Below are 12316 nucleotides of genomic sequence, written 5' to 3'. Positions count from 1 at the left end.
AGGAAATGTTTTGAGAATGATGAGGGCAATGAATGTACAAATGCGCTTTACACAATTGATGTATGTATGGATTGTAATAAGAGTTGTATGAGCCCCTAATAAAATGATTTTAAAAAACACAAAAACAGACAAAAAAAATATTTTTAGAACTTAGCCTCCCCTACTACCACTTCCCAAGCTATGTCACTGTTTTTACTCGACTGAATTATTCTGTAACCTCCCATCTGAATTTTCCCTTTTTTTTCTTTTTTAAAAAAAATCATTTTATTCGGGGCTCATACAACTCTTATCACAATCCATACATCCATCCCTTGTGTCAAGCACATTTGTACATTTGTTGGCATCATCATTTTCAAAACATTTTATTTCTACTTGAGCCCCCTTGGCATCAGCTCCTCATTTTCCCCCCTTACCTCCTCCACCTTCCCTCCCTCACAAACCCTTGATGATTTATAAATTATTATTATTGTTTCATGTCTTACACTGACCAATGTCTCCCTTTACCCACTTTTCTGTTGTCCATCACCCAGGGAGGGGGTTATATGTAGAACATTGTGATTGGTTCCCCCTTTCTTCCCCCACTTTCCCGTTACCTTCCTGGTATCACTACTCTCATTACTGGTGGTCCTGAGGGTTTTATCTGTCCTGGATTCCATGTATTCCCAGCTCTTATCTGTACCAGTGTACATCCTCTGGTCTAGCGGGATTGTTAAGGTAGAATTGGGATTATGATAGTGGGAGGGGAAGGAGGGAGGTGGGAGCATCAAAGAACTAAAGGAAAGTTGTTATGTTTCATTGGTGCTATACTGCACCCAGACAGACTCGTCTTCTCCCTGCGACCCTTCTGTAAGGGGATGTCCAGTTTCCTCCAGATGGGCTTTGGGTCTCCACTCCTCACTCCCCCTCATTCACAATGATATGGTTTTTTTGTTCTTTGATGCCTGATACCTGATCCTCTTGACACCTCATGGTCACACAGGCTTGTGTGCTTCTTCCCTGTGGGCTTTCTTCAAGCCTTCAAGGCCCCAGATGCTTTATCTTTTAATAGGCTGAACTCTCCCTTTCTAACCTTTCACTGCCCTCATTTCCCAGCAGTCTAGTATCAACAGAAAAGCCAAATTTTTTTTAAAAATGCCAGTTAACTAGCTCACTCATTTCATTAAAACGGTCTACTCACTATATCAGAGCAAGTGTCAATGTCCTTATCCATCAACCAAGATCAACCCCCTCCCATTGAGTTGATCCTGACTCACAGCAACTCTATAGGACTGCTCCTTAGGGCTTCCGAGGCTATACATCTGTATGGACTCAGACAGCCTCATCTCTTTCCTGAAGAGCCATTGGTTTGAACTGTCAGCCTTGTGGTCGGAAGCTTGTTGTTAGCAGTTCAAAGTGGACCTCAGATTTCCACTCAAACCACATAAACCAACCTCACTGCATCAAGTTGATTTGGACTCCTAGTGAGCCTATACAGGGTTTCCATAAATCTTTCTAGGAGCAGATAGCCTCTTGAGGAGTGGCTGCTGGTTTGAACTGCTGAACTTGTGGTTAGCAGTCCAATGCTTACCCAACAGGGCTCCTGCAGAACCGCTCTCACCACCACTGAGTTGCTTCCAACTCATAGCGACCCTATAGGATAGAGCAGGTTAGGTAGCTAGATTTAGGAACAGGGAGGTTGTCACTCCCATGCCTACAAAGGACCCTATAAAGGAGGTTGAGAAAAATCAGGCAAACATTAGATGCCTATGAAGACCCCAAACTGAGCATGATCATGCTCAAGAGCCCAAACTGAGCATTCTCACACTCAAGCCCCTGAGCCAGGTAGGAGATACACCTGGGAAGTTCAGACTAGGCCCAGGCTCATGACATCACCCAGGTAGACTTAACTTAGCCAATGAGGTGGACCAATACCATCAACCATTCCTCCCCAGCTAGAGCCTTGAAATCCTGACTGTGGGAAGGCTACTCTTTCTTACCCTGCTCCTCCTGGTCAGACGTAGGTGGAGGGGAGGGTTTCCCTCCCAGATCTCTCTCCCCCTCTCGGGTGCACATGCAACTGCTCTGGACCTCTGGGCCACATGCTCTTAGCCTCTAGAGTTCTTGGGCTTCTGACCTCCTGGGATTCCCTCCCAGTTCTGCATGTGTGGGTGCACTTTCCCATGTGGTTGATTGGGCTCAGTTGTGAACCCCTCTGAGACTATAAAACCCAAAACTTGTCCTGTCCATCATAAAACCCACTTGGATCACAAAACGGGCTTTCGTGTGAATTCTTGAATTGTGTGAAGCCAAGAACCAAGGTATTATCCACTGAGACTGTAACTCTTTATAAAAATAGAAAGTCTCCTCTTCTTCCAGAAGATCAACGAGTGGTTTTGAACGGCTGACCTCAGGATTAGCAGTCCACTGCACTACCCAGGCTCCTTACAGCACCACTAGAGCTCCTTGATGTCTTTACAGCCCATTCTGGCTGCCCTGCTTAATAATTTTTACCCTTTGCTTAATGTGCTCCAGTCATATTCACCATCCCACTTTAACTCCTTGCATACTGACTTCCATCTGCCAGGAAGATTCTTGCTAGATTTCTCCATATGGTGTCACTTGCTTATCCCTTTCAAGGTTTTAAAACCGAACCGAACTCAAGGCTGACACAGCGACCGCATAGGACAGGCTAGAACTGCTGTGACTTTCTGAGGCTGTAACTTTTTCTTTTTTAAAAATCATTTTATTGGGGGCTCATACAATTCTTATCACAATCTGTACATCCATCCGTTGTGTCAAGCACATATGTACATTTGTTGCCACCATCATTCTCAAACCATTTGCTTTCTTCTTGGTATCTGCTCCTCATTTTTACCCCTCCTTCCCCGGAGGCTGTCATTTTACAGGAGTAGAAAGCCGTCATTCTCCTGAGGGGAGGGGGGGGGTTTTCAAATTGGGGACCTTGTGTAACCACTAAGCCACCAGGGTGCCTTCTCAAGGTTTCAAAGGAGGGGAAGAAAGAACAAAACCCCAAGCAACCTTGTCAACAAATGCACCCTTCATTGTACAGCAAGTAGGCATTCTTTGAGGTATTAAGGTTTCTCGGCATGCTACAGCGTGTAGTTCTTAGCCTGAGTCACTGGAGCCGCTCCTTCACTAGTGACATTCTGGAACAATAGCCCCGTCTTTTTTTCCATGGAGTTTGCATTCTGGTGAAGAGACTGATAAGAAAGCCAGCAACAATGAGCCTGTGGTGAGGGCGTGCTTGCAGGGTCTTCCCAGAGAGAGCAGAAGGCGCCTTGCTGCAAATGGAGGCATCACAGCTAATTCCTGGAAGAAGTCATCTTGCTGGGGAAACTAAAGGAGTGGCTTAGAGCATGCTCTCTGATAGCCAGAGTCCAACCAGAGACACCGTTCTTTCTGGTGGGACTTTGTGCCCTTTATTTAACTCCGTGCCTTGTTTTCTCCTCTGTAGAGCAGGAGAGAAAACAAATGAAAACAATGGCACATAATCTACAGGGTTCCTGTAAAAGTGACATGCTGAAGGCAAGTTGCCTAGCCCCAGTTCACCTTCCATAAATGTTTGCGCTTGGTCAGGAAGGAAGGCTAACCGCAGTGGGCGACGGCAGGGTTGTAACAGCAAAACCGGGAGTCGAGGATGACCCGGAGGCTCTCTTGATTCTTGGAGAACTTGAAAGAGGAAAAATGAATTAGCCGGTGACCCAGAGGAACTAGCGTTCCGGAAGATCTGGGCCCCGAATGGCAGCTGGGCATCGCTTTTATACATAGCTTTTATCTGCACGAGCAAGGCCAAAGAAGCAGAATAGGCAGGGATTTTTAGTGCGGTCGTGGTCGTTCAAGAAGGAGGAAAGGGGTTATGGATGGGTGAGTCCGGGAATGAGGAAGTACCTGGGTGTGGCAGTGCCTTGGGTTTCTTTTTTTTTTTCTTTTCATTTTGATGCTTGCTTTAATAGCAGTCCTAACAAACTGCAATTTTGTGGATTTTTCTTTTTTTTTTTTAAACATTTTATTAGGGGCTCGTACAACTGTTATCGCAATCCATACACACATCAATTGTGTAAAGCGCATTTGTACATCATTCTCAAAACATTTTCTCTCCACTTAAACCCCCGGCATTAGGTCTTCATTTTTCCTCTCCCTCCCCGCTCCCCCCTCCCTCATGAGCCCTTGATAGTTTATAAATTGTTATTTTGTCATATCTTGCCCTGTCCGACGTCTCCCCTCACCCCCTTTTCTGTTGTCCGTCCCCCAGGGAGGAGGTCACATATAGTCCCTTGTAATCGGTTCCCTCCTTCCTACCCACTCTCCCTCCACCCTCCCAGTATTGCCACTCACACCACTGGTCCTGTAATCTTGGGTTTCTTTTCCAGTGGTTAAAATTCCCTATTAGGATTTTGCCTTTGTTGCGGGCTGAAATAAATGACAGCCACTATAATGTCTTGATAATTTAGAAGAGTCTTTATTTGGTTATAACCGCACTGCTAGAATCTAAAAGGGATTCTTTGATTGCAGTCCAGAGTCAACATTTTAGCCCATCTTTTAAGGCAAAAAAATCCTCATTTAGCCTTTGTGTAAGACTTAAGCAAGCGTGGACAAATACAGAAAACAAAATTAAGGTCACTGTTCTTTAGGGTTAGGGAGCGTTACAGGATACAGCATTGATTATAACATTCTGGTAACTGCAAGAAGAGCAAGCTTGCATTACAAGGTACATTCCTTATCATAAAAGAAACAATACCAGAATTGACTATAACATCTTGGTTACCGTAACAAGATTAACTACACCATTTAGATTATAACATCAAACGGAACACTATTAAAACAAACGATATATTGAAGAATGGTCGAAACTAATTGTAGTGTCCAGAACCTGGGTACATAAGAATGTATCCTAAAATCAATCACTAGTAGGACTTTCTGAGGTGGGAGGGAGAAGGAGGCAGGTCACTCAGCAGCTAAAAAATGGAGTTTCTTTTGCTAGTTTGCCTCACTTACAGTGTGTTTGGTTGGTTTGGGCATTGTGATCTCTACCATTAATCAAAGTGGTACGAATCCACTCAGAGGTACTGAAAAGAAAAACCAAACACGAAACTCAAATGCCACGTAGTCAATGCCGACTCCTCACCACCCAACAGGGCCAGGTGGAAGTGCCCAGGTGAGGTTGTTGGCAGGCGACTGTAACTGCTAAGGGCAGCGGTTCTCAACCTGTAAGTCTTGACCCCTTTGGGGGTTGAATAACCCTTTCACAAGGGTCGCCCGATTCATAACAGTAGCAAAATGACAGTGATGAAGTAGCAACAAAAATAATTTTAAGGTTGGGGATCACCACAACATGAAAAACTGTATTAAGGGATCTCGGCATCAGGAAGTTTGAGAACCACTGGCTTAGGGGAATAGAAAGCCCTGTCTCCTTAGCAGAAGCTAGTGGTTTCAAACTGCTGACCTTGAGGATCCCAACCCGATGCATAACCACTATACCCCCAGGGCTTCACTGAAAAGGAAAGCCCGGAGATTTACTTCTGATCTACTTGGACAACTGGATGGGCGCCAGTCCTTAAGGTAGAAGAGACGGGAGGAGAAGCATGTGTGGGTGGCAGAAATGAAGACAGGGGAGTCTCAGGCAACTCTTTAATATCTAAAGAGAGATTTCAAGAGAGAGATGCACATACCAGTGTGGAACTGAGGCAAGATACACACACAGAGAATAGGGAATTGTCAGATGAGATTCCAGAAAAGCTTGCTCAAAGGGGTGGGTCATTGTTGTTTTTGAGTCATGGGTGCTTGTAAAAATTCCAGTCAACATTATTTATCTGCTCTCCAGTAAAAAAAGACCCATAACTACAATTTTGGGGATTTCATGAATCTCTTACAGCGGCATCATGAAATCCTTTTGAACATCTAATACAGCGTGAAAAGGAAAAAAATGGGTCTAAAGCAGAATCCCCAGAAAGAATAAAATAAAGGGAAACTTTAACTTTCTTTCAGGTAAAAAGTAAACATAAAGAACATGATATTGTGGTATTGTGAATGTTTCAAGCAAGGCTTGTCAAATAGTGCCAAATGCCTCTGAGAAGTAAGGCCTAAGGTCTGTTCCCTGGGTTTGCAGATAGGAAGGATTTGATATCATGAAGAGAGTATTTGCAGGGATCACTCAGGCCAGGGATATTCCACGTGGTCCAAGGGTTGAGAGAGATAAAGGAAGCACACAGACACTGGGAACTCTTTTGTGATTGGGAAATGAGAGGGAAAATGGAAGTTGGAGGGTAGGGGGGGGGGGGGGGGGGGGTGGGCGTGTGTGGATATTTATAGGTAGTATTAAAGGCCCATGAGAAGGAACTGGAGTTGTAAGGTAGCATTCTAGTGGGGACCCAATGGAAGGCTCAAATTATAGAATGATATCAAACACTAGTAAAATTTTGCTTAAGATCATCCAACTACGGTTGTAGCAGTACTTTGACAGGAAAGTGACAGAAGTTCAGCCCGGATTCAGAAGAGGATGTGGGTCTTGGCTCAAAACAGAGAATACTAGAAAGATGTTTACTTGTGTTTCATTGATGATGCAAAGGCCTAGGACCGTGTGGACCATAATAAACTATGGATAACCGTGAGAAGAATGGGAATTCCAGAACACTTCATTGTGCTCATGAGGAACTTGTACATGGAGCAAGAGGCAGTTGTGCAAACAGAACTAGGGAAAGATGTGAGTCAGGGTTGTATCCCCATATCATATTTGTTCAAACTGTATGCTGAGCAAGTCATCAGAGAAGAATGTGTCATCAGCATCGGAGGAAGGCTTATTAACAACCCGCAATGTGTAGATGACACAACCTTGCTTGCTGAAATTGAGGACTTAAAACACTTGCTGATGAAGATCAAGGATTGCTGCCTTCAGTATGGATTACAGCTCAATGTAAGGAAGTTGTCGAGGATTTTGTCTTGCTTGGTCCACAATCAATGCTCATAGAAGCAGCTGTCAAGAGATCAAAAGATGTATTATACTAGGTAAATCTGCTATACAAGACCTTTTTAGAGTATTGAAGAGCAAGGAGGCTACTTTGAGGACTAGGTACGCTTACTCAATGCCATGGTATTTTCCCTTGCCTCATATGCATGTGAAAGTTGGACATCGAATAAGGAAGACCAAAGAAGAAGGCACATAGCAACCACAACAACAACCTACCCATTTACATCATATGTAGGATTTCTGAAGTTTTACAAATCTTTACTGGAACAGACGGCCTTATCTTTCACCCATGGAGTGAATGGTGGGTTTGCTTCATGTCAATATACAGTCGTCATTAAATGTTTTCTACGAAACTAGTAACAGTGGACCCTACCTGTAGTACTGAGTCTCCAAAAGCACCAATCTCCTTGCCTCCACTGCAGTCACCTCCAGCCTACTAGCTCTAAGCTGTTGGGACCCTGGGCCTCTTGCTTCTACCAGAATCCTTTGAAGCCAGATGGAGTGTCCTATTTGAGCAGCACAATGTACCCATTGAGAGTGACAAAGAGCTGTGGAGGAAGCACTCAGAATTAACTGTGTTCCAGGAAAATGCCTCCCAAACAGCAGCCCTGAGGTCCTTAGCCGGCTTCACCATTCGGAGACATAGGTAACTTGTCACTGTTGGTGTGTGCCCTCTAGTGGATTCTGATTCACAGCAGCCCTGTAGGACAGAGTAGACCTAATGGGCCCAGAAGATAGAGTCAAAAACCCAAACGCACTGTCATCAGGTCAAGGCTGACTCACAGCTCTGTCTGTGGGTTTCCAAGGCTGTAACTGTTACTGGAGTAGAAAGCCCAGTCTTTCTCCCAAGGAGCCCCGGGTGGTTTCGAACTGGTGACCATAAGAATCTCAACCCAATGCCAAACCACTAGGTGACCAGGGCTCTTTAAGATTGTTTAGGCAAAAGAACAAACAAACCTGCCTTGGAAGAAGTACAGCCAGAATGCTCTTTAGAGGCATGGATGGCAAGACTTTGCCTCCCATATTTTGGACCTGTCATCAGGCAAGACTGGTCCCTAGAGAAGGACATCATGCTTGGTAAAGGAGAGGGGCAGCAAAGAGAGGAAGGCCCTTGACAAGATGGATGGATTGACACCGTGGCCACAACAACAGGCTCAAACATAAGACACAAGCAGGGGACTGGCTGGTGATTGTTTGTTGTCCATGAGGTCGCTGTGAATGAGTGCCAACTGGAGGGCCCCTAAGAAGACTCATGTCTGCCGCAGACTGCCACGTCTCTCCCATCTTTCTCCCCTAGAGGCTGGTGCTTGCCAACAAGCCACCATAGGGCTAACCCTCACCACTTAACTGTTGCCCCACGGGGACTCCTCACTCACTGCACCTGATCCTATATTTTCCACCCACCCTTTGTTCTCTCTCCCATAGGAAGGTACACTCCCTGATGGCAAAATTGTCTTTAACTAAGGTTCCCTTGTAAGGAAAATCCTAATAAGGAATTTTAGCCATTAGAAAAGAAACCCAATGCCCTGCCTCACCCCAGGTACTCCCTCATTCTTAGAAGACACCATAATGCCCTTCCTCCTCTCCTAACCAAATCTGCACTAGATATCCCCTCTTCTTCCCCTTCTGTGACCTTGCTCCTCAGACAAAGTAGAAAAGCTGTGCCCGCCGGCCATTTGAGGTCCAGATCTTACTGAACGCTAGTTCCTCTGGGTGGCTGGCTAATCGATGTTTCCTTTTGCAAGTTCAAGAGTGTGGCCTGGTCATTCCTGAGTCACAGATTTGCTGTTAGACCCATTGATCTGAATCCAGTTGGCACCAGGGTCTTTCACGAACAGCAATAGATTGAAGGACTCTCTGAGTGGGAGGAGATGGATTCAACTGAGAAGAGGGAAAGAGAATGACTTCCCACATCCACATCACTTTCCAGTCCTGGGACAGTTTGGAAAAGTACATTTATTTGCTGGATCTGAAACCCTCCCCACAATCCCCTCACACACGCACACTGAATGCTGTTACAAGGTAACAGTCCTTGCTGTTTGAGATGAAGCCACTTAAACACGTTAACATTTGGCGAGCAAGTCCGTCTCTTCATGGAGACTGAGCTGGAAGTGAATGCCTCTAAATTTAATGGAAGTTGTTGTGTTTGCTTGCTAATCACGGTAAAAATCTATATAACAAACTTTGCATTTTTATCCCTACAATTCAGTGGTGCGGATCACATCTATGACCATCCTAACTGCCTGTTGCCAAAAGTTTTCCATTGTGCCTATTCTAAATAGTCTCATATGTTATAGTTGCTTGTACCCATTCCCCCCCACTACCTGACATTTACTGCAGAGGGGGAAGGGCAATGAAACAACTCTACAGGCACCCACCACCCCATCTGAGATGGACTGAGAAGGAGCCTTCCCAGAAAATTCTGGGAACTGTGAAGGAGCCTGGGCACCAACCCAAAGCTTTTCTGTGGAGTTAAGTCCAACTAATGGGGACCCTGTGTTAGTCTGGGTAGACTAGAGAAACAAGTCCATAGAAACTCATATGTGTAGAAGAAAGGGTTGTATATAAAGGGTAATTATCCTTAATTATACATCAAGAAAGCATTCCAGCCCAGTCCCCCTAATTCTGATATTTGCCCATATGTCTGGTACCAATCTATGAAGTCCTCTTCAGACTCACAAAACACATCCAATGACACCACATGCAGGATGATCACAGGCCAGTGGGTAGAAAGTCTTTTGAGCCAGTGGCATTGTAAGCACCTCAGTGCTGGCAGGGGTCTCTATGTGGCTTCTCCGGCTTCAGAGGTCTGGTTGCATCAGGGTAGGTCCATGTGGCTTCTCCAGCTCAGGGCACTAGGGTTGTTCCATGTGTTTTGTCAGCTGCAATGTCTCCCAGGGAGTGGCAGAGAGAGAGAGAAGTGTCTCCTGCCTCCAAGAAGGAATACGGGATTTCCCAGAATTCTCAGGAGAGAGCCATGCCCACACAGAGGCCTCATTGGCTATGATCCGATTGACAGACTAGACTCCACCCCTTCACTCATAATCCTCTCAGGTTGACACCAGATTATGTAACTACCACAGACACCAAATGTTATAGCATAGAACTTCTCCAGAGGCTTTCTTGGTGGCAATCTTTATTGATGCAGAACACCAGGTCTTTGTTCAGAGAGTGGCTAGTTGGGTTGAAACCAGCAACCTTTAGGTTAGGTTGTTGTGAGTTGTAGCATCAATTCCAACTGACAACAACTCAGTATGACAAAGAACAGTCCCTATGGGTTTCCTAGGCTATAATCTTTACAGAGGCGCACTAATGGCACAGTGGTTTAAGTGCTCTGCAGCTAACCAAATGGTGCTTGGAATCTACCAGGTTTTCTGTGGAAGGAGTGTGTGGCAAACCTTCCTTACAGGTTTACAGTCTTGGAAACCCCAGGGGTAGTTCCACACTGTCTTGGTACCCAAAATCCAATGCCAGTGAGTTGATTCTGTTTATAGAGAGCCCCTGTCTGCTGAGTTTTTCTGAGACTGTAAATCTTTACAGAAGCAGACAGGCTCATCTCTTTCCCGTGGAGTAGGTTGAACCTGTGACATCGGGGGTCACTTTAAGTGGACAGTAATTGGTTTGATTTGGTTTGGTTTAGTCCAGTACAGATGGGACAACTATTCTGTGCATAGTTGGTAGTTTTTATCCAATTGCTTTTCTCTGTTTTCTGTTTTTCCACTGGAGAGGCGTACACTCCCAGTTCCTGTTGAGTTTGAGGAGGTTTGTTTGATACACATGTGCATTCCTCCTTCAAGCAAGTTGATTCAAGGAACCAGGGAAGGCCCTTCATTTCCCAGAACCCTTGTTGTTAAGAGGTTATCTAGGTTGATCTATGTCCTCTGGGGAATTGTCTTCCCTGGGCTTCTGGGAAGAGTCAGGGAACAAGGCTGGGCTAATCTTTTGTGTGGGTCCAGGGAGGTGTAAATTCAGCTTGGAGTTCCTCCTCGATCTTTGAATCTTGATGGAAAAGTAATGTCGAAGGCTTCCAAATTGCTTAAGCCCAATTGGGGCTGAATTCTAATAAGTGGTAAGTGATGAAAGAAGGAGTTGGCCTAGAAATTTAATTTCTCACTTAAAATTCAAAAGGAGGTTTAGTCTATGCGGTAAACTCACCTCCAGTCCATTTTAACAAATGAGAATTTAGGAAGGTAGGCAGGAATATTGAAGTAAAAATGGAATTTTTATCTGTTATAATTTGATCCCAACAGCCACACTCTGCAACTGATGGAAAAATTAAAAGCCAATTTTTCTCTAGTTGTCTTTTTTTTTTTGCGGCTGCCTAAGAGCTCTCTCAAAAGAACCCACTGGGCTTTTGAGTTCTGGTGTGAAAGAGATGTTATTGGTAGTTTTTCTCCAAAACAAACAAAAAACCTCATTGCCTTCAAGTCCGTTCTAACTCACAGAGACCCCATAGCATGGAGTAGAATTGACCCGCACAGTTGTCAAAGTTGGAATCTTTAAAACATTTTTAAATTTGTTGTAAATTGGGTGAAGCATCACAGACCAGATCAGTTTTCCATTGAACAAGTCATGCACATTTTGTTTCATCTCAGACTGCAATCTCCACAGTGTAACCACACTTATCCCACATCTTGTGTTTCCTGTTTCCTTTTCTCCATCAGAAACCCTTCTGAACGTTGTCCGTGGGTAAATGCTGACCGTTTGATCCCAAGCGATTGATTATTCTAAGGTGTGTACCTCCCTAGTACTACTGTTGCCTGTATTAACTCATTCTCACTGTCACTGGGTCAATCCATACTCATAGAAATCATGTAAAGAAGCCAACTCGCTGCTACCAAGTCAATTGTGACTCAGTATGACCCTATAGGACAGGGTAGAATTGCCCCTGTGCGTTTCTGAGACTTTCTCCCATGGAGTGAATCAATGGCCTTGCAATTAGCAGCCCAACATGGAAACAACATGCCACCAGGACAAAACTGCCCCTCTGGGTTATCAAGACTGCAAATATTTACAAGACCAGAAAGCCTCGTATTTTCTCTGAGAATTGACTGGTGAGTTTGCTGGCCTCGTGGTTAGCAACCCAACTCATAGCCTACAATGTCTACTCTGCCACCAGGGTTCCTTTGTTCCTCTTATGGACTTACCTTTGTTTGACTGAATATCGAGCCAGTAGGGTGAGGTCTGGGTCTGATTAACTATGAGTCATGGTCTTGGGGGTTCCATCCGTCTCTATGTGACCAGTAAATCTGGTCTTTTAAATTATTATTATTACATTTCAACATTTTTCTATCCACGACCTTGAAAAGTGAACCCATTCAGAGCACTTGGTAGCCAGACGTGATCTACTTC

Source organism: Echinops telfairi, unplaced genomic scaffold (genome assembly GCF_000313985.2).
Source record: "Echinops telfairi isolate 266 unplaced genomic scaffold, ASM31398v2 ScPeMD7_40;HRSCAF=151, whole genome shotgun sequence".
NCBI lineage: Eukaryota > Metazoa > Chordata > Mammalia > Afrosoricida > Tenrecidae > Echinops > Echinops telfairi.
Note: the sequence above shows the minus strand (reverse complement) of the source record.